Source organism: Somniosus microcephalus, chromosome 2, assembly GCF_052327205.1.
Source record: "Somniosus microcephalus isolate GS21.2 chromosome 2, FLI_Smic_1.0, whole genome shotgun sequence".
NCBI lineage: Eukaryota > Metazoa > Chordata > Chondrichthyes > Squaliformes > Somniosidae > Somniosus > Somniosus microcephalus.
Genome location: NC_140988.1, coordinates 351985519 through 352008417, shown reverse-complemented (window position 1 = coordinate 352008417; position 22899 = coordinate 351985519).

Here is a 22899-nt window from a genome sequence, read left to right as displayed (position 1 = left end):
GAGGCCACAAAGGAAGGTCCACGCTATGCACCTTGAGCCGATTAACGCTACACTGTGACTCGAACTGAAGTTATTATAAACATTCTCAACTTGCTCATTTCCATTTGCTCACTGCATGAATCTTAAAAGATTCATTAACCTTATATCTTAATTATAGGTTAACGGCTCCATTAAAATAGCAGAAAGCAGAATCTGTGCGACCACGTTAAGCATTTGTACAATCATGTCATGCACAGGGCTATAAACTTTTATTCGACCGAGTGACACAGGGCACTATCAGGATCCATATACCTTATGGTGAGCAAGCCCACCTTTCTTTGAGGGGCCCAGAATTAAATCAAAATGGCATAGACATTTTTGCAGCTGGTTTCATCTTAATGGGCTGAAAAATGACTTTGCATTGGTAGGCTAATGTAATCTGCAATCTGTAATCCTGTTAATATGTCAGCAAATTCCTTCTGTTCCCCTGTTAATACAGCCTGCTCTGTACTGGCAAGTTCTAGTGACAAAAGAAATATGTATGCAATGTGTGTGTTTTGCTGCTAATTAGCGCTGGTTTTCATGGTGACAGCCCCACTGCAGCAAGGGTCAGAGGCTAGCCAAACACTAATAATCAGCAGCACGGATAACACATGTACAGTCATTAGCACCATACACACTGCTATTCCACTCCCGGCTCGCCAAGTAAAGTATTGCTACTACACTTCACTGTGTACCTACTAAGTATGAAGATTTTTGTTTTAGAGCTATAATGACCCTTCTTATTTTGTATGAATGCCTGAATTTATATGATGGAAATTATTTTTTTGAGTGCAGTCCACTCTCCAATCTCACTACCGATCACTTGTTTACTAACAAGACTCGCAATTGGTTAATATTTACGATTCTCGGATGTTTTCTTGAACTTTCCAACCGAAGAAGATGAAAAAATGCGTCTCCTAGACTCCCTCAATGCCGTTTCACAAGATCATAGAATCACAGAATCATACAGCACAGAAGGAGGCCATTCGGCCCATCGTGCCTGTGCCGGTTCTTTGAAAGAGCCCCCATTGCCATCCACTGGCTGGAGTCATACCTAGCACAAAGGAAGATGGTTGTGGTGGTTGAAGGTCAATCATCACAGCCCCAGGGCATCGCTGCAGGAGTTCCTCAGGGCAGTGTCCTAGGCCCAACCATCTTCAGCTGCTTCATCAATGACCTTCCCTCCTGTTAAGTCTCAAGAGTTTATTAACCTTGCTTGTATAACAATTAAAAGAGTACGCAGGAAACAGAGTTCAGTTAACAGCCATTACTTCCAGAAGTATCTCTTCCACTTAATGCACTCTATTTCCCATAGTGCATTGCACATCACAACTACGGTAAGCTATGTGGAACAATTCAAAAACAACATTCAAAATACACAACATCTCCTCCCCTCTTACATTAGATGTCCCAATAAAACCATAAAATTTAAAAACACAATAATAATTCAAAATTTTTAAAACACAATAATAACACAATAAAACACATAAAGGATAAGCCTCTGAACTATAAGTTCAAATGTATAGGGGCCTGCCGCTCTCTGGTAGGATACCGGCGGTCAACCTGGCTCTCCAGTTCATTGTCTCTCACAGGTGACGCCACCACAGGTGTAGGCGACTGAGGTGCCTGTATACAGGTCTCCCTTGCTGATGAGTCAGGGGCTGAAGCGGCTGCTTCCTCAGAAGGTGAGCCTCTCGGTGTAGAAGGCGGATGACCCACAGCGTCACCCAATGGCAGATAAACTGCTGTTGGTGGTTCAGTGGGTGTTGCTGCACTTCGTAGAAGCTGATCGGTGTGTCTCTTCCAGACAATGTCCTCGGTTGTCTGTACAGTGTAGGATACTGGACCAGTCTGTGCAATGACAGTAGCAGGAACCTGTTATATCCGTGTATCTTATGTTGTGTCCTTCAATAATCAGACAACAGACTGCAGGGAACGATCAACAGGTGTTTACTGAATGAGGGTTCAAACTGCAACTGACTGTACAGATCACTACTCAGGGTTTATATACAGGTGTGGTCACTGCCGGTGCTACAGGATACAGGAGCTGTAAAAAGTAGTTCTCCCCCTTAAAGGTACATACATTACAATTCCTCCCCTTTTAGATTAACAGTACCATAACACTCATTTAACAATTAATTATCAAATTAATTACAATTAACACTTATAACATGCAACATTAACTGAAAATAGTCTATTTATAAATTCAGTCTTTGGGGAGGCTTCCTGATTCTTTCTGGATAACGCCTTTCCCGAGTGTCTCGCTCTTGGTGCGGAGGCGATTCTAACACCCTGTCGTCAGTTGATTCATCAGCTTCCAATGCTATTGTTTCTGAGGTAGATGCGACCTGTACGTCGGGTTCCTCACCAGGTACGTATGGCCGAGACATGGGGTTGACGCATTCCTGTGACTCTAGGATCTGGTCAGCATGGCGTCTCACAATGTTCTCCCCAACATCCACTGTGTACATTAGTGGCCCCTGCCGTGTGCATATCGTTCCTGGTTGCCATTTCTCTGTTCGGTAGTCGCGGGCCAAGACTGGTTGCCCTACATTGAAGCTCCTTGTCGGCTTCTCATTGATGTGCTGGAATTGCTTACTCTCAACATCTCTTCATACATTTGGTCTGAGCAAATCCAGATGAGATCTCAACCTTCGGTTAAAGAACATCATGGCCGGGGCCTGGTTGGTGACTGCATGTGTCGCATTTCTGTAGGCTAACAGGAAATTGTCCACCTTATGCTGCAGTGGAATGTCGTCATCGCACATGGCCTTTACTGCTTTTTTAAAGGTTTGTACGAACCTCTCAGCCAATCCATTTGTGGCTGGATGATACGGGGCGGATGTGTAATGCCTTACCCCATTCCTTTCATAAATCTTCGAAACTCTTCGGACACAAACTGTGGTCCGTTATCAGAGCAAATCTGCTCTGGCAAGCCGTTCCTGGCAAAAATGGTCCGTAGGACTGCAATAGTTTTCTCCGTGGTGGTGGACGACATTTTGATCACCTCAGGCGATTTCGAGTGCGCATCCACGGCTATTAAAAACATTGAGTCCATGAATGGACCAGCAAAATCAATATGCACCCGTTGCCATGGAGATGAGGGCCACTCCCATGGGTGTACAGGGGCATGTGGTGGTGCATTTTGGACCTTCTGGCATCCTGAGCAGCTCTTTGTCAGGTCCTCGATTTGCTGATCGATCCCCGGCCGCCACACATAAGCCCTAGCAAGGCTTTTCATTTTCACCCCTCCCAGATGGCCCTCGTGAAGCTAATTGAGCACTCTCTCCCTTAACTTGGGTGGAATTACCACTCGGGATCCACACATCAAGGTCCCCTGGCATACTGACAGCTGTTCTCTTCTGGATGAGAATGCTGGCAACAGTGAGTCGCCATGTGCTGGCCATCCCTTCACCGTCAAATCATATACCCGAGACAGTGTCGGGTCATTTCGGGTCTCCTTCTCTATACCAGTGTTAGTTACTGGCAAGCATTCAATGATAGTCGAATGAAATATTTCGACAGGATCCACTGCTGATGCTTCCTCCGCAGTAGGCAGTGGCAGGCGTGATAGCCCATCAGCGTTTCCATGCTGTTTCGTGCCCTTATGCTCGATTTCATATTGGTGCGCCCCTAGAAAAAGGGACCATCTTTGTAGCCGTTGCGCAGTCATCACCGGAACGCCCTTCTTTGGATTAAAGATGGAGACAAGTGGTTGGTGGTCAGTCAGCAAGGTAAACTTCTGCCCGTGCAGAGAGTGATTGTGCTTTTTCACTCCCCACACTAGGCTGAGGGCCTCCCTGTCAATCTGGGCGTAGTTATGCTCGGCTGAGGTTAGTGACTGAGACGAAAAGGCTACTGGCCTCTCCGAGCCATCCGGGAATTTGTGCGACAGCACTGCTCCAATGCCATAGGGTGATGCATCACACGCCAACCGAATTGGTAGTGCTGGGTTGAAATGAGCCAACACCTCTTTTGATGTGATCAATGCTTTGCTCTTCTGGAAAGCTCGTTTGCATTCGTCACTCCACTTCCATGGTACCCCCGTTTGCAGTAGGGTGTTCAGTGGGTGTAGTACGGTAGACAAATTCGGCAAGAACTTATGGTAGTAGTTCACCAGCCCGAGGAACGACCTCAGTTGTGACACATTTTCCGGTGCTGTAGCCTTGACAACTGCCTCAATCTTTTCAGGGGACTTATGTAACCCCTCTTTATCAATAACGTGGCCACAATACGAGATCTGCTTCTGGAAAAACTCACATTTGTGGCAATTAGCTCGGAGCCCATATTCCTTCAATCTAGTGAGCACTTGCTCCAGGTTGGCGAGGTGATCGCTGTCATTTTTGCCCGTGACCAGGATGTCGTCCAAATAACACTGGGTCCCTGGAATCCCTTGCAGGACTTGTTCAATTGCCCTTTGCCAAATAGCCTGAGCTGATGCTACCCCGAACACCAGCCGGTTGTATTGGTAGAGACCTTTATGAGTGTTGATCGTGATGTACTGTTTCGAGGCTTCTTCTACTTCCATTTGCAGGTATGCCTGGGCCAGATCAATCTTAGTGAAGCATTTCCCTCCAGATAGCGAGGCGAAAATATCTTCAATCCGCGGAAGCGGATATTGTACAGTGTGAAGGACTGGGTTCACTGTCACCTTAAAGTCCCCACAGATGCGAACCTGCTTTGGTTCCCCAGGCGTATTACTCAACGACCTCTTCATTACAGGAATGATGGGTGTAGCCCACTCGCTCCAGTCCACTTTGGACAGTACTCCTGAACGTTCCAAACCTTCCAGCTCTGCTTCGACGGCTGGGCGGATCACATAAGGTACCAGTCTGGCCTTAAAAAACTTTGGGCTTGCATTTTCCTCTATTTTGATCGTCGCTGTTATGCCTTTCAGTGTTCCGAGTCCCTGCTGGAACACTTCTTGTGCATCAGTTAGCATTTTTGACAGTCGTCCAGGTGTGACGTCGTCATCCTTTTTGGCATCTACAGTCAGTGCTTGTATGGAATGCCAATCTAGCTGTATCTTCCGGATCCATTCACGTCCCAGTAGTGGTGGTCCTCCATCTGGCAATACATATAGGTCCATTTTTGGTGTTTCCTTGCTGTTATATATAACGTTCACCCTAATTTTTCCTTTGGGGTAGACTTTTTGCCCCGTGTACGTCTTCAAGACAATCTTTGTATCTCTCAAGGGTATATGTGAGAATAGCCGCTTGTAGTCCCTTCCGTTTATGACTGTTAGGGCTGATCCTGTGTCCAATTCCATTTTCACTTGGACTCCTGCTATCTTGAGCGTGACCCAGATAGTTTGGTGAACCTCCATTTTGATCACATTATGTAGTTTCAGACAACCCAGCTCCTTGCTTCCGGAGTCTGTATCACTCTTCTGTTCGTCTGAACTACTCTCCGTCACCTTATGTACCTTCTTGTACTTCTCCTGTGGAGATTTCTTGCTGCTGGTTTTCTTTCCCGACCTGCAGACTCTTGCTATGTGTCCTACTTTTCCACACTGTCTGCACACTTTGTCCTTGAACCAGCAATCATTATGGTCGTGTGTTATTCTGCCGCAGCGATAGCACTTCACTGTTCCGTATGACATTTCATTTGTGCCATATTCTTGCGGTCTCCGTTGTATCTCTGCAGCGCCTCGTGCTGCTGCTTCGTGTGATACTGCAATGCTGAAAGCTTTGTCCAGCGTAACATCCTTTTCTGATAGAAGCCGTTTCTGGGTTCCTTCACTTTGAAGCCCACACACAAACTTGTCCCTTAAAGTATCTGCTAGTCCCGTTCCAAACTGGCAGTGTTTCGATAGCTTGCGCAGTTCCGTTAAATACTCAGCATTACTTTCATCTTTATGCTGGTTCCTTTTGTGAAACTTAAATCTTTCTGCTATCAGCAGCGGTGTGGGGTTTAAGTAGTCCTGTAGGATTGACACTATGTTTTCAAAATCCTTTTCTACTGGCTTCTCTGGGGTTACTAGGTTTCGTAGTAAGCCATACGTTTTTGCACCCATGGAATTCAACAATACCAGCGCTTTCTTGTCATCTGACACTTCATTCGCCTTGCAGTATACTTCTATGCGTTCGACATATGTCGTCCAATGTTCAACTTCATTGTCGAACGCTGTGATACTGCCACTATTCGGCATTTTTGGGTGTGGTTAGACTGGCTTAAAATGGCGTCTCCCGCGCTTTCCTTTCTTCCCCACTGCGGCTTAAAATGGCGTCTCCCGCGCTTTCCTTTCTTCCCTGCTGCGGCTTAAAATGGCGTCTCCCGCGCTGCTGCCAACGCCGCTCTCGGCAGTCCTCGTGGCAAATGGCGACGCCCTGTGGGTTTCGTGCGCTGCTCCTGCGCTGCTGCCAATGTCGCTCTCTGCGGTCCTCGTGGCAATGGCAGTGCCTCGCATTTTCCTGCGCGCCTCTCTCCCCCGTTGACGCTGCTCGGCCCTTGAACACCAGCTGCGCTCTGCTCTCTCTCGTCTCTCTCCCAGTTGATGCCACTCGGTTCTGAACACCGGCTGCACCCTGTGCGCTCTGCCCTCTCTCTCTCCCCCGTCGACGCTGCTCGTCCTTTTTCTGTGCCGCTCAGTCGGCTCTAGCCGCCGCTGTCCGGTAAGGGTCTGCGCAGTACCTGTTGCCAGCCCGTTTTGCTGGACCACCGTGACTGGAAAGCCAAGCCTGGCTCTTGACAGCCTCCCCTGCGATGCTCAAATCTCCGCTGGATGACTGGGCGGTTGCCCGTGGTCGACGCCCGTGCTTCTGGACTCGACCTCCTTCCACTGTTCTCCAGGAGCGAATCCCTGGGAGGTGATGCAGAGTTGCAGGTAGGTTCGAATCTGCGTCTTCGCCAATGTTATATCCGTGTATCTTAATGTTGTGTCCTTCAATAATCAGACAACAGACTGCAGGGAACGATCAACAGGTGTTTACTGAATGAGGGTTCAAACTGCAACTGACTGTACAGATCACTACTCAGGGTTTATATACAGGTGTGGTCACCGCCGGTACTACAGGATACAGGAGCTGTAAAAAGTAGTTCTCCCCCTTAAAGGTACATACATTACAGAACCCACTTAGGTCCACCACTGTAGTTCTGTGCCAACACATGTTCACCTGGACTGAAGACTCTGTCTTTGGAGCGTTGTTCACGTCGCTTGATATGCTTGTCCTGCTGATACTATACCACGTCTTTCACCTTTGCCGGTTTCAGCAGGTCAAAGTTGGTTCATAGCTCTCTTTTGAGCAGTAGAGTGGCAGGTGATGCTTTTGTGGTCACATGTGGTGCGTTCCTGTAACTCAACAGGAAACTATTCAGGCACTGATGAAGCGTTCCCTGGCCTTGCGATGCCTTTAGAGAGTGTTTCATGGTCTGAACAAACCTCTCCGCTAGGCCATTGGTCACAGGGTAGTATGGTGCAGCCCTGATATGTTGTACGCCTTTCACCTGCAGGAATGCAGCCAATTCTTGTGACACCCACTGTGGACCGTTGTCTGAGACAAGTTGCATCAGAGATCCAAATCGGCTGAACACCTCACCTAACTTCTCGATGGTCTTCTCAGTGGTGGTGGACCTCATTATAGCAACCTCTGGCCACTTACTGTGTGCGTCAACAGCCACCAGGGACATTCTCTCCTCGAATGGACCTGCAAAGTCTACATGAATGTGGTGCCATGCTTCCTCCGTAAAGTCCCAGGGGTGAAGAGGTGCACGCTGTGGTACATTAGGAACTCTCTGACATGAGGAACAGGTTTTAGCTTTGTCCTCAATCTGTCCATCCATACCCGGCCACCAGAAGTAGCTCCTCACTATTTCTTTCATACGAACCTTTCCGCAGTGTCCAGAGTGTAGTTGCTGTAACACTGGTTTTCGTAGCGATGGTGAAATAACCACTCTCCTCCCCCACAGCAAACATCCAGACTGCACCGACGGTTCGGTTCTCCTTAAGAGATATGGTTTCAGGTTTGGGTCATCGCTGTCAAGCTTGCCCCTGATGATAATGTCCAGCACTGCAGACAACACTGGGTTGTTTCTGGTGTTTCGTCGGACCTGTGTCGAAGTAACAGGTGCGTTCTCCACCTGCCTAAAATAGTAGATGTCCATGCTACTCGTCATAGGCTTGGTGACAGGCAGCGGCAACCTGGAAAGACCGTCGGCGTTGCCGTGCAGGTCAGACTTACGATATCTAATGTCAAAGGTGTGTGCAGACAACAGCAGCGCCCACCTTTGCATTCTACTCACAGCAAGTGACGGAATCCCTGTATGTGGCCCGAAGATGGTCGTGAGAGGGCGGTGATCTGTTAGTAGGTTGAACTGTCTCCCGTACAAATATTGGTGAAACTTGCGAACGCCAAAAATGATGCTCTGTGCTTCTCGTTCTATTTGGGCATAGTTAGTTTCAGCTCTGTTCAAAGTCTTAGATGCGAATGCTATCGGCTTCTCTTCTCCGTTTGGCATGATATGAGAAACGACCGCTCCCACACCATATGATGATGCATCACAAGCTAACTGTATTGGTAATGAAGGGTCAAAATGCGTCAAAGCCTCTGACTTCAGGAGCGTGTCCTTTGCTGTCATGAACGCCTCCTGGCACTTGTTAGTCCATTCCAACTTCTTGCCTTTACATAACAACCAATGCAGCGGCCTCAGCATCGAGGCTAGGTTTGGTATGAACCGTCCATAGTAGTTCAGTAACCCTAGAAAAGAACACAGCTGGCTGATATTTTCAGGTGCTGGGGCATCCACGATTGCCTTGGTCTTGGACGGTGCCTTGTGAAGGCCTGTGGCATCGATCACATGACCGAGGTACTCAACTGATGCCTGAAAAAAATCGCATTTATCCCTGCGAACTCTGAGTCCATAATCCCTTAGTCTCTAGCATTGCGTCCAAGTTACACAGATGGTCTTGGTCATCACACCCAGTAACTAAGATATCATCTAAGTAGCACTGGACTCCAGGCAATCCACTAAGGATCTGGTCCATAGCACGTTGGAAAAGCGCTGGAGCTAATGTAATTCCGAAAGGAAGTCGACGATACCTAAATAGGCCCTTGTGCGTCACAATAGTCAGCATTTCTCATGACTGTTCATCCACATGCATTTGCAGGTAGGCTTGACAGAGATCGATTGTGCTAAACTTCTGGCCCCCAGCAAGTCCCGCAAACAAATCATCAATATGGGGAAGCGGATATTGCTCCACTGACAATACAGGGTTAACAGTTACTTTAAAATCTCCACATATCCTAACTCCACCCCCTTTCTTGAGCACTGGTACGATGGGCGTTGCCCATTCACTCACGCTGACTGGTTCTAGTACTCCGCTTTCAACTAGGGCTTCTAAGTCAGCCTCGACTTTTGGTCTGATGGCATAAGGTACGGGTCGTGCCTTCATGAACTTGGGTTTGCTATCCTGCTTAATACGAAGCTTCACAGTAATATCTTTCATGCTACCCAGTTCTCCATTAAAGACTTCTGCATGTTTCTTTAAGATGGCGGTTAAGCCTGGATCATTGTGTGATATCATGTAGACTGATAACCAGTCTAATTTTATTCCCTCCATCCACGAACGTCCCAGCAGGGAGGGGTAGCCTCCTTTAACTACGTAGAGTGGTAACTTCCTAGTTTGTCCATTCAACTGAACTGTGACCTCAGTGATGCCTCTCACGGTTACTCTTTCACCGGTATATGTCTTTAACGCTATGTTAGCTGGCTGAAGTGGAAGGTGCTTTAATGTCTTTTTGTAGACTGTCTCTGACATAAGAGATACTGCTGCCCCGGTATCGATCTGCATTCGCACAGGCTGCCCCTCTAGCAAGGGTGAGACCCAGTAGCCATGCGAATCCCCAGCTACAGTCAGCACGTTCAGTAATAGTTCCTCCTCTGAAGTGTCACTTGCCTCTGTTTTGTCCTGTTCTACAGAGCGGACATGCTTCTTTGTCTTTTGTCTGAATGTTTTTTTTCTTCCTTCCGTCTTTGACATTTTCTCTGTGTCCTTTTTATTTCTGCATGCGCGCTGAATGTGTCCCTTTTTACCATAGCTGTGGCAATCCATGTCCACACACCAGCATGCAGACGCAAGATGCCCCGTTTTGCCACAACGGAAGCAAGGCCCTTGGCTCTCTGTTCTTACTTTGTGCACTTTTTCTGTTGCACCCAACTGTTGAGCTTCCTTAGCTGCCAATTCCATGGAAATACTGATTTCAATGGCCTTTTGTAGAGTCAGATTACTCTCCGTTAATAGTCTCTTCTGTATGGCTTCAGTTCTCATACCTGTCTCTTATAGTATCATTTAGCACGTCATTAAACTCACAGTGCTCTGATAGTCTTTTTAATGCAGCTACAAACATGGTCACTGTTTCTCCTTCTTCCTGGTTATGCCTGCAGAACCTAAACCTCTCAGCTATGACTAGGGGTTTGGGTGAAAAATGCCCTTTTAGTATCTCCACAATTTCGCTATATTGTTTCGTCCCTGGTTTATCTGGATGCACTAAAGTACGCAAAAGATTGAAAGTCTTTGGTCCCATCATACTTAACAATGGGCCAGAAATTCCAGAACGGGGCTTGCAGCGCGTGCAAGCCCCATATTTGCACTTACCCCGCGCTCCTGCCGATCAGCTCCAGGGACGCCTGCACTTCCAGAAACTGAAACAAGAATCCCGGGCAGCGTATGACGTCACGCCGCCCAGGAGTGCAGCCAGCGCGGACCCAGGAGCGTGCAGTGTAAGTGAGACACGCCCCTTGAGGTCTCAGTTTCACTGGACACGCCCCCAATGTTTCTGTCAAGCTGCTTTGCTTTTCTACATGCAAAGCAGCAGTTTAAATAGGTTTTTGGAAGTTTTTTCAAGATTTTGGTAACTTTTATAAAAAATTTTAAATGTTTACATTATTTTGAGTAATCTGAAGTAGTTTTAAAGAGAATTAAAGCAATTTAAAGACTTTTAAAAGCCCTAAACGAATTTTTTAAATTCCATTTATTTATTTAGCAATGTCGTCGTCATACGTGTCTTCACACTGTTCCCTTTGGGGAACTGTATGAAGTGGTGGAAGGATTTATGGCCGTGATTAACGCTCATTCCGTGACCGTAACCATCTTTGAACCAGCCATTAGGGCGGTTAGTCCTATGGCGGGAGGGTTTTACGGGCTCCCACAAGCTATACAAGGAGGGGGGGCCACCCACACCCACGGACGCAAATATCCCACTGGATGTCAACCCAGAATTTAGAGCCGGAGCTCCGACTCCACTTGCCGGGACTGTCTGGAGCGGGGTTCGAAACCCTACCCTGATCTGGCCCAGTGGCAGGGATCCTACCGCTATGACAAAGGCCCAATCCGATTAGCAACGTGAAATGGCAGCATAGGGCTCCAGTCACGGGGAGGGAAAAGGCGCAGGAAACGTATGGGTGTCACCTTTTGTGCGGAGTGGGCCTTTTGCGTAGCAGTAAGCATCCCCGCCGCTGGGCCAGAAGGAGTAGGGTTTTGAACCCCACTCCAGACAGTCCCGGCAAGTGGAGTCGGAGCTCCAACTTTAAATTCTGGGTGGACATCCAGCGGGATACTTGCGTCCGTGGGTGTTGGTGGCCCCCCCCCCGTCAGATGGGTTGTGGGAGCCCGTAAAACCCGCCCGCCATAGGACTAACCACCCTAATGGCTGGTTCAAAGATGGTTACGGTCACGGAATGAGCGTTAATCACGGCCATAAATCCTTCCACCACTTCATACAGTTCCCCAAAGGGAACAGTGTGAGGATACGTCCGATGATGACCTCTTGCGCAATGCACCTCCTTGGACCCTCAGTCGCAGGTGCGAGGGGGCAAGTGGTGCAAGTGTTAAATTTTTTATTTTATTGACATGTAAAATGTTGGCCCAATAATTCCCTTCCAAATGCGCTAGTACGGTCGGGGTACTTACGCATCTGGCCGGATGAAATGCCGGTTTTCAGCATGCACAGTGCATGTGGGGAAAGCCGGCATTTCCTGTCCTCTGAACGAAGGGGTTCAGAGGCAGAACGCGTGCGACTGCACATGCAGCGCGTGCGCAGTATAATTCGCCGCTTTCATTAATGCTTTCAGTGAGGTCCAGTCATTACAACTTACACATGAAAAAAGCATGGGTACAGTTGCTACAGAGGCTGCGGAGGAAGATATTTCTTATCGTGGAGCTTCTGAAAGAATGTATGTCTGTATATATTCTTTTGCGTGTTATGTATATATTCCTTTACTTATGTGTATGAATGTATTATTTAATTATGACTTTCAGAGAAAGTAACTTATTGGAAAATCATAATTAAAAACATACATTCATAGTAAAGGAATATAAAACATACATACATATACGTAAAGGAATATATGTGGACATACATTCCATTCACACAGCCACAATTGCTCCTTCTACCTACCGTTCTGAAAACCCTTTAAAAAAAAAAAAATTTTAACTTTAAAACTTACTTAAAATTTCTTAAAATAACTTCCCTCCCTTTCCCAAACAAAAATATTGCATTCAAAAGCTCCACGATAAAATATATCTTCCTCCGCAGCCAATGAACCACTTTACACTTGCTTTTTTTCAGTGTAAGTTCTGAGGACTTACCCTCACGGATTTCATGAATGAAATCCATGAAGTTCACTGCGCAAGCGCTGCCTGTGCAGTCGCACGCGCTCGAGGTCTGGAAATGCCAGCGTTCCCCGCATGCGCTGTTCATGCTGAACGCCGGCATTTCCAACGGCCAGATGCGTGAGTACCCCGAGCGCACTCACGCTTCTGGCCTGGAATTTCTGGCCCAATGTAAGTACTACTTTGTTCCCTCCAATGTCATTTGCTTGTGTGAAGTATTCAAATCGTTCTGTGTATGAACTCCATTGTTCGACATTCTCATCAAACGGTCCAATGTTACCGATAATTCCAGCCATTTTCCTTCTCTCAGGCTCCTAATTATCATTCACTAAGGATCCTTCCAATGTTGAACTCAACTAAAATCACTATCAGTTAAGTGCTTCAATTCACAGATCGTTTCACAGTTGAATAAATGTCCTTCCCAATTTACTCACTGCTTTTCCTCCCCTTCCCCATTGCACATCACAACTACGGTAAGCTATGTGGAACAATTCAAATACAACATTCAAAATACACAACACCTCCAACATAAGGTCAGAAATGGGGATGTTCGCTGATGACTGCACAGTGTTCAGCGCCATTCACAACCCCTCAGATGATGAACAGTCCATGCCCACATGCAGCAAGACCTGGACGACGTTCAGGCTTGGGCTGATAAGTGGCAGGTAACATTCACGCCACAGAAGTGCCAGGCAATGACTATCTCCAACAAGCGAGAGTCGAACCACCTCCCCTTGACATTCAACGGCATTACCATCGCCGAATCCTCCACCATCAACATCCTGGGGGTTATCATTGACCACAAACTTAACTGGACCAGCCATATAAATACTGTGGCTACAAGAGCAGGCCAGAGGCTTGGTATTCTGCGGCGAGTGTCTCACCTCCTGACTCCCCAAAGCCTTTCCACCATCTACAAGGCACAAGTAAGGAGTGTGATGGAATACTCTCCACTTGCCTGGACGAGTGCAGCTCCAACAACACTCAAGAAGCTCGACACCATCCAGGACAAAGCAGTCCACTTAATTGGCACCCCATCCACCACCTTAAACATTCACTCCCTCCACCACCAGCTGCAGTGTGTACCATCTACAAGATGCACTGCAGCAACTCACCAAGGCTTCTTCGGCAGCACCTCCCAAACCCGCGATCTCTTCCACCTAGAAGGACAAGGGCAGCAGGCGCATGGGAACACCACCACCTCTAAGTTCCCCTCCAAGTAACACACCATCCTGACTTGGAACTATATCGCCGATCCTTCATCGTCGCTGGGTCAAAACCCTGGAACTCCCTCCCTAACAGCACTGTGGGAGTACCTTCACCACACGGACTGCAGCAGTTCAAGAAGGCGGCTCACCACCACCTTCTCAAGGGCAATTAGGGATGGGCAATAAATGCTGGCCTTGTCAGTGACGCCCACATCCTATGAAAGAATTTAAAAAAATATATCTACTCAGATGGGGTTCCAGACTAGTCTGGGTTATAGATTTGGCCCTGTTCAATCTGATTGTGTAATCTCAATTTATAATCCGTTAGAAAGGCAAAAGTTCTGAAATTACACTGTTACATAAACAGTTTACATGTTCACCTGAAATCCCTGCCTCCTCAGTTTTTAGAGGAGGTACTGGCCTGTGTAAAATAAAGGCATTATTAGGACCAGAACTTCGGGCCCCCACGGGTGTGTACACGCTGGGTACTCACGCATAGGCCCAACGAAAGTGCCGGTTTCGTGCATGCACTGCGCATGTGTGGGAAACCAGAACTTCCATTCCCTTAAAGGAAGGGGTTCACAGGTCGAACGCGTGTGCCGGAGAGGCAGCGCGTACGCCTGGAACGTCCGTTTTTTTTTGCAGGTTTCTCCGGGAGGGTAAGTCTCCAGGAGCTATGCTTTTAAAAAGCAGTCGCAAGACCTGCTTTTAACAAGGTAAGTGGTGAATTAAGTAAAATTAAAACATTTTTTTCACAGTTTTATTATTTTTAAATACTTTAAAGAAAGGTAAGTTTATTTTTAGCCCCATTAGAAACTGCAATTAAGTTTTTCAAAAATTTAAATAATTGTTTTAAATAGTTATTTTATGTAATTTATAGTTATTTTAAAAATGTGATTAAAAAAAAAATTATTTGAAGTTTTAGTCATGTTTTGGGGCTGAATTGTATTAATAGATTTGACAGGTCTTCCTGTCAAATCTATTAATAGAGATTCCCTGCTCTGATTGGCTCTCCATGGCCCACGTGATCCCAGGGGACGCTTCGAACTAACTGCGCCCCTGGGATACGCAAGCACTGCGCGCCGGCTGTTGGAGCAGGCCCAGGATCGGTATCCCACGTGCAGGTCAGGGGCTTGCACCCGCAGGAAGCCTCCGACCTGAATTTCTGGGCCAATAACACCTCTGCCAAACTAGCAGAGAGAGGAATTTTGCAGGACAGTGTAAACGTGCAAATTCAGGGTTAAAGTCAAGAACAGGGAGAGCCCAGTCAAGGAATTAAAATACATTCTCCCTCCAACAGAACACAAACATAACCCCCTCCACAAGAGGATGCAAAGACTTCAGTATAATCTCTGTTACAGCACAAGGGACATTCAACACACCTCTTCCCTGAGCTCCACCAACTAGACCAGCAGCCAACTCAAACATATTTTGCCCCACTGTGCAGCAGACAGGAATCTTGGACAATTCCTGCCTCCTTGTCTTCACCCTCCTGCCCCTTCCTTTCTCCCCAACACCTCCTATTCTCTGGAGCAACGGCGAGCTCAGACACAACTCCAATATCAGCCTGCCAGAGAGTTCGATCACATACAACCCCAGCAGACAGCCAGAGACTAGTCCTCCCTCCCCGCCCGCTTGCTCAGTGAGTATCTGAACCATACTAATGAGCAAGGCCCCAGCTTTGAGCCCTGATCTGCACTGAGTTATCTAAGGTGGTGGTTGATATCCTATAAGTGCTAAAACTGGCCTCAGCATCCCTGGGCTTAGGGTAAAGAAAAAAAGACTTGCATTTATATAGCGTCTTTTACGACCACCCGACGTCTCAAAGCACTTTACAGCCAATAAAGTACTTTTGAAGTGGAGTCACTTGTAATGTGGGAAATGTGGCAGCCAATTTGCACACAGCAAGCTCCCACAAATAGCAATGTGATAATTGTTAGATCCGTGATTCTGAGAGTATGCTGTTTTTCAATAACCACACGGATGCTGTAACTTAACAATAAACAGGTATTTACTGAAGGAGGGTAGTCTCAAGACTGGGGGTACAGAGGCATGCACAAGGCTTATATACAGGTGTGGTCACTGCCGGTACTACAGTATACAGGAGCTGTAAAAGTAGTTCTGTCTTAAAGGCACATAGACTACAATTCCTCCCCTTTTAGATTAGTAGTACCCCTAATATTGAAATAACAATTAACACTTTAACATGTACATTAAACAACAACAGTCCATTTATAGATTCAGTCTTTGGGGCGGCTTCCTGACCCTTTCGGGATCGCGCCTTTCCTGAAGTTCTTGTTCTTGGTGCAGAGGCGATTCTGATCCCTTTTCATCGGGTAGTTCATCGGGTTCCACTGCTACTGGTTCTGAGGTAGATGCTACCGGTATGTCGGGTTCATCCCCAGGTACTCGAGACATGGGGTTGACGCGTTCCTGTGACGCTAAGATCTGATCGACGTGGCGTCTCACAATGTTCTCCCCGACATCCACTGTGTACATTAATGGCCCCTGCCTTGTGCATATCGTTCCGGGTTGCCATTTCTCTGTTCGATAGTCACGGCTTCTCATTGATGTGCTGGAATTGTTTGTCCTCAACATTTCTTCGCACATTTGGTCTGAGCAAGTCCAGACGAGATCTCAGCCTTCGGTTAAAGAACATCATGGCTGGGGTCTGGTTGGTAACTGCACGTGTCGCGTTTCGGTAGGCTAATAAGAAATTGTCCATCTTATGCTGTAGTGGAATTTTATTGTCGCACATGGCCTTTATCGCCTTCTTAAAGGTTTGTACGAACCTCTCAGCCAATCCATTTGTGGCTGGATGATACGGGGCGGATGTGTAATGCCTTACCCCATTCCTTCTCATAAATTTTTGAAACTCTTCAGACAGAAACTGTGGTCCATTATCAGAGCAAATCTGCTCTGGCAAACCGTTTCTGGCAAATATGGTACATACATAGATACATAGATACATAGAAGATAGGAGCAGGAGTAGGCCATTCGGCCCTTCGTGCCTGCTCCGCCATTTAATGAGATCATGGCTGATCCTTTAATTCAGTATCCCGTCCCCGCCTTCTCTCCGTAACCCTTAACCCCTTTTGCCCGTAGAAATATATCTAATTCCCTCTTAAATATATTTAATGAGCTGGCGTACACTGCCCTCTGTGGCAATGAGTTCCACAGGTTCACCACTCTCTGAGTGAAGAAATTCCCCCTCATCTCTGTCCTAAATGGTTTAGCCCTTATCCTTAAATTATGTCCTCTAGTTCTGTTCTCACCCGCCAAGGGAAACATTCCTTCTGCATCCAGTCTGTCTAGACCTGTCAGAATTTTATACACTTCTATGAGGTCCCCTCTCAATCTTCTAAACTCCAGTGTGTACATCCCTAAACTACATAGTCTCTCCTCATAGGTCATTCCCGCCATTCCTGGTATCAGCCTGGTGAATCGCCGCTGCACCCCCTCCATGGCAAGAACATCCTTCCTCAGATGAGGCGACCAAAACTGTACACAGTACTCGAGGTGTGGTCTCACCAGTGCCCTGTACAGCTGCAGCAAGGTATCCCTGTTCCTGTATTCTAACCCTTTTGCTATGAAGGCCAGCATACCGTTTGCCTTCTTGACCGCCTGTTGCACCTGCATGCTCGCCTTCAGTGACTGGTGTACAAGAACACCCAGGTCTCTCTGTACTTCCCCCTCTCCCAATCTATTGCCATTTAAATAATAATTTGCCCTCCCGTTCCTGCACCCAAGGTGGATAACTTCGCACTTGTCCACATTATAGTGCATCTGCCATTTATCCGCCCAATCGCCCAGTCTGTCCAAATCGCTCTGGAGCTTCCTGGTCTCTTCCTCTGAGCCCACCCCACCTCCTAGTTTAGTGTCGTCTGCAAATTTGGAAATGCTGCATCCGACTCCCTGATCCAGGTCATTAATGTAAATTGTGAACAGCTGGGGGCCCAGGACAGATCCCTGTGGTACCCCACTTGTTACTGCCTGCCATTCAGAAAATGAGCCGTTTATTCCAACTCTCTGTTTTCTATCTGACAGCCAGTTCCCTATCCACGCCAAAACTTTCCCCTTTATCCCATGAGCCTCAATTTTCCATGCTAATCTTTTATGTGGGACCTTATCGAAGGCCTTTTGGAAGTCCAGGTACACCACATCTACTGGCTCTCCCCCATCTATTCTACCAGTTACTCCCTCAAAAAATTCCAATAGATTAGTCAAGCACGATTTACCCTTTGTAAATCCATGTTGACTCTGTCCTATCCTGTCCCCATTTGCTAAGTGCTCCGCTATTTCATCCTTAATGATGGACTCCAGCATTTTGCCCACAACTGATGTAAGGCTTACAGGTCTGTAATTACCTGCTTTTTCCCTACCCCCCTTTTTGAATAGTGGGGTAACGTTAGCTACCCTCCAATCCATCGGCACTGTTCCCGAGTCTAATGAATTCTGAAAAATCATCCTTAGTGCATCCGCTATCTCTAGGGCCACCTCCTTCAGTACCCTAGGATGCATGTTATCAGGCCCTGGGGATTTGTCCACCTTCAATCCCTTTAGCTTCCTTAACACCATATCCTTAGAGATATTGATTTGCGTCAGTTCCTCCTTTGCCAATGTCCCTATTTTTCCCGATATCCCAGGGAGGTTTTTTGTGTCTTCCTTCGTAAAGACTGACCCAAAGTATGCATTTAGTTGATCTGCCATTTCCTTATTTCCCATTATATATTCCCCCGTATCTGACTGCAATGGACCAACTTTGGTTTTCACCAGTCTTTTCCTTTTGATATATTTATAAAAGCTTTTGGAGTTAGTTTTTATATTTTCCGCCAGCTTGTTTTCGTAAGCTATTTTGCCCCTCTTGATCATGCCCTTTGCCCTCCTTTGCTCTATCTTAAACTGTTCCCAATCTTCCGCTCTGGCGCTTTTTTTGGCTATTTTATACGCCCTATCTTTGGATTTTATGCTGTCTCTAATTTCCCCTGTTATCCACGGTTGAGTCGCCTTTTTAGATTTCCTTTTATGCCAGATTGGTATAAACAATTTTTGCAATTTTGTCATTCTATCTTTAAATGTTTGCCATTGTTTATCTACCTCCAGTCCTCTCAGGAACGTTGTCCAATCAGACCTACTCAGTTCCCGTCTCATGGCATCATAATTCCCCTTGTTTAAATTCAGGACCTTAGTCTCTGAGTCAATTTCTTCGCTCTCCATACGTAGGACTGCAATCGTTTTCTCTGTAGTGGTTGAGGACATTTTTATCACCTCAGGCCACTTCGAATGAGCATCCACTGCTATTAAGAACATTGAGTCCATGAATGGACCAGCAATGGACCAGCAAAATCAATATGCACCCATTGCCGTGGAGAGGAGGGCCACTCCCATGGGTGTAGAGGGGCATGTGGTGGTGCATTTTGGACCTTCTGGCATTCTAAGCAGCTCTTAGTTAGGTCTTCGATTTGTTGATCGATTCCCGGCCACCACACATAAGCCCTAGCAAGGCTTTTCATTTTCACTCCCCCCAGATGACCTTCATGTAGCTCATTTAGCACTCTCTCCCTTAACTTGGGTGGAATCACCACTCTGGATCCACACATCACTGTCCCCTGGCATACTGACAGCTGTTCTCTTCTGGATGAGAATGCTGGCAACAGTGAGTCGCCATGTGTTGGCCATCCCCTCACCGTCAAATCATATACCCGAGACAGCGTCGGATCATTGCGGGTCTCCTTCTCTATATCCGCGTTCATTACTGGCAATCGTTCAATTATTGACGAATAAAATATCTCGATAGGGTCCAATGCTGGTGCTTCCTCCACAGTAGGCAGTGGCAGGCGCGATAGCCCATCAGCGTTCCCATGCTGTTTCGTGCCTTTATATTCTATTTCATATTGATTCGCCCCTAGAAACAGGGACCATCTTTGTAACTGTTGTGCAGTCATCACTGGAACGCCCTTCTTAGGATTAAAGATGGAAACAAGTGGTTGGTGGTCAGTCAGCAAGGTGAACTTCTGCCCATGCAGATAGTGGTTGAATTTTTTTACTCCCCATACTAGGCTGAGGGCCTCCCTGTCAATCTGGGCGTTGTTGCGCTCGGCTGAGGTTAGTGACCGAGACGCAAAGGCTACTGGCCTCTCCAACCCGTCTGGGAATTTGTGCGACAGCACCACTCCAATACCATAGGGTGATGCATCACATGCCAAACGAATTGGTAGCGCTGGGTTGAAATGGGCCAACACCTCTTTTGATGTGATCAATTCTTTACACTTCTGGAAAGCTCGTTTACATTCGTCATTCCACTTCCATGGTACCCCTGTTTGCAGTAGGGTGTTCAGTGGGTGTAATACTGCAGACAAATTTGCTAAGAACTTGTGGTAGTAGTTTACCAGCCCGAGGAACGACCTCAGTTGTGACACATTTTCCGGTGCTGGAGCCTTGACTACTGCCTCAAGCTTTTCAGGGGACTTATGTAACCCCTCTTCATCGATGACGTGGCCACAATACGAGATCTGCTTCTGGAAAAACTCGCACTTGTGGCGATTAGCTCGTAGCCCATTCTCCTTTAATTTGGTGAGCACCTGCTCCAAGTTGGCGAGGTGATCACCGTCATTTTCGCCCATGACACATGCGGACCTTCTTTGGTTCCCCAAGCGTATTACTCAACGACCTCTTCATTACAGGAACGATGGGTGTAGCCCACTCACTCCAGTCCACTTTGGGCAGCACTCCTGAATGTTCCAACCCTTCCAGCTCTGCTTCAACAGCTGGTCTGATCGCACAAGGCACTGGTCTGGCCTTAAGAAACTTTGGGCTTTCATTTTCCTCTATTTTAATCGTTGCTGTTATTCCTTTTAGTGTTCCTAGTCCCTCCTGGAACACTTCTTTTGCATCAGTTAGCATTTTTGACAGTCGTCCAGGTGTGACGTCATCATCCTTTTTGTCCTCAACCTTCAGTGCCTGTATGGAATGCCAATCTAATTGTATCTTCCGGATCCATTCACGTCCTAGCAGTGGTGGTCCTCCATCTGGCAATACATACATATCCATTTTAGGTATTTCCTGGCATTTATATATCACTTTCACCCTTATTTTTCCTTTGGGGTAGACATTTTGCCTCGTATACGTCTTCAAGACAATCTCTGTAGCTTTCAAGGGTATATGTGAAAATAGCCGCTTGTAGTCCCTTTGGTTTATGACTGTTAGGGCTGATCCTGTGTCCAATTCCATTTTCACTTGGACTCCGTCTATCTTGAGTGTAACCCAGATAGTCTGGTGATCCTCCATTTTGGTTACCTTATGTAGTTTCAGACAACCCAGCTTCTTGCTTCCGGAGTCTGTGTCACTTTTCTGTTCGTCTGAACCACTGTCCATCACCTGGTGTACCTTTTTGTACTTCTCCTGTGGAGATTTCTTACTGTTGGCTTTCTTCCCAGACCTGCAGACTCTTGCTATGTGTCCTGCTTTTCCACACTGTCTGCACACTTGGTCCTTGAACCAACAATCTTTCTGGTCATGTGTTGTTCTGCCGCAGCGATAACACTTCCCTGTTCTATAGGACATTTCATTGGTGCCATATTCTTGCGGTCTCCGTTGTATCTCTGCAGCTCCCCTTGCGGCTGCTTCATGTAATACTGCCATACTGAAAGCCTTGTCCAGCGTAAGATCCTTTTCTGATAGAAGCCATTTCTGGGTTCCTTCACTTTGTAGCCCACACACAAACTTGTCCCTTAACGTATCTGCTAGTCCCGCTCCAAACTGGCAGTGTTTCGATAGCTTGTGCAGTTCCGTTAGGTACTCAGCATTGCTTTCGTCTTTGTGTTGGTTCCTTTTATGGAACTTAAATCGTTCTGCTATCAGCAGCGGTGTGGGGTTTAAGTGGTCCTGTAGGATTTCTACTATGCTTTCGAAATTCTTGTTCACCGGCTTCTCTGGGGTTATTAGATTTCGCAGTAACCCATAAGTTTTTGCCCCCATGGAATTTAACAAAACCAGTGCTTTACTAGCATCTGGCACTTCATTCGCCCTGCAGTACACCTCAATACATTCCACATATGTCGCCCACTCTTCGACTTCATTGTCGAACGTAGAGATACTGCCACTCTTTGGCATTCCTGGGTGTGATTTAACTGTCAAAAATGGCGTCTCCCGTGCTTCCCCTTCTTCTCCGCTGGCACAAAATAGCATCTCCCGCGCTTTCCTTCCTTCCCGCGCTCGCCCTTCTTCTCCGCTGTGGCTTCTAAAAATGGCGTCTCCCGTGCTCTTCCTTCTTCTCCGTGGCTCAATGGCGTCTCCCGCGCTCTCCCTTCTTCTCCCAGCGGACACTGTTCAGCCCTTGAGCCCTGGCCATGCTCTGCGCGTTCTTTTTTTTTTTTTCGACGCCGCTCGGTCCTGGACCCGGCTGTTGCTTTACCCTCTCGCTCACCGTTTTTTTTTTTTTTTTTTCTCGACGCCGCTCAGTTTTCAACCCCCGGCTGCGCCCTGTGCGCTTCACCCTCTGTCTTACCCCTTCGACGCTGCTCGGCTTTCTCTCCGCCGTCGGTCGGCTCCCGCCGCCGCTGTCCGGGAAGGGTCTGCGCTGGACCTGTCGTCAGTCTCTTGCTGATCGTCGTGGCTGGGGAACCAAGCCCGGCTCTCCACAGCATCCCCTGTGATGTTCACTCTCTGCCGGATGACTGGGCGGTTGCTCGTGGTCGACGCCCGTGTTCCTGGCATCGACTTTTTTTTTTTTGTTGCACTGCCCTCCCGGAGCGAATCCTCGAAGGGAAATGCAGAGTTGCAGGTAGATTCGAATCACCACTCGTCGCCACTGTTAGATCCGTGATTCTGAGAGTATGCTGTTTTTCAATAGCCACACGGATGCTGTAACTTATCAATAAACAGGTATTTACTGGAGGAGGGTAGTCTCAAGACTGGGGGTACAGAGGCATGCGCAAGGCATGGTCACTGCCGGTACTACAGTATACAGGAGCTGTAAAAGTAGTTCTCTCTTAAAGGCACATACACTACAATAATGACCAGATAATCTGTTTTTGTGATGTTGGTTGAGGGGTTAAATAT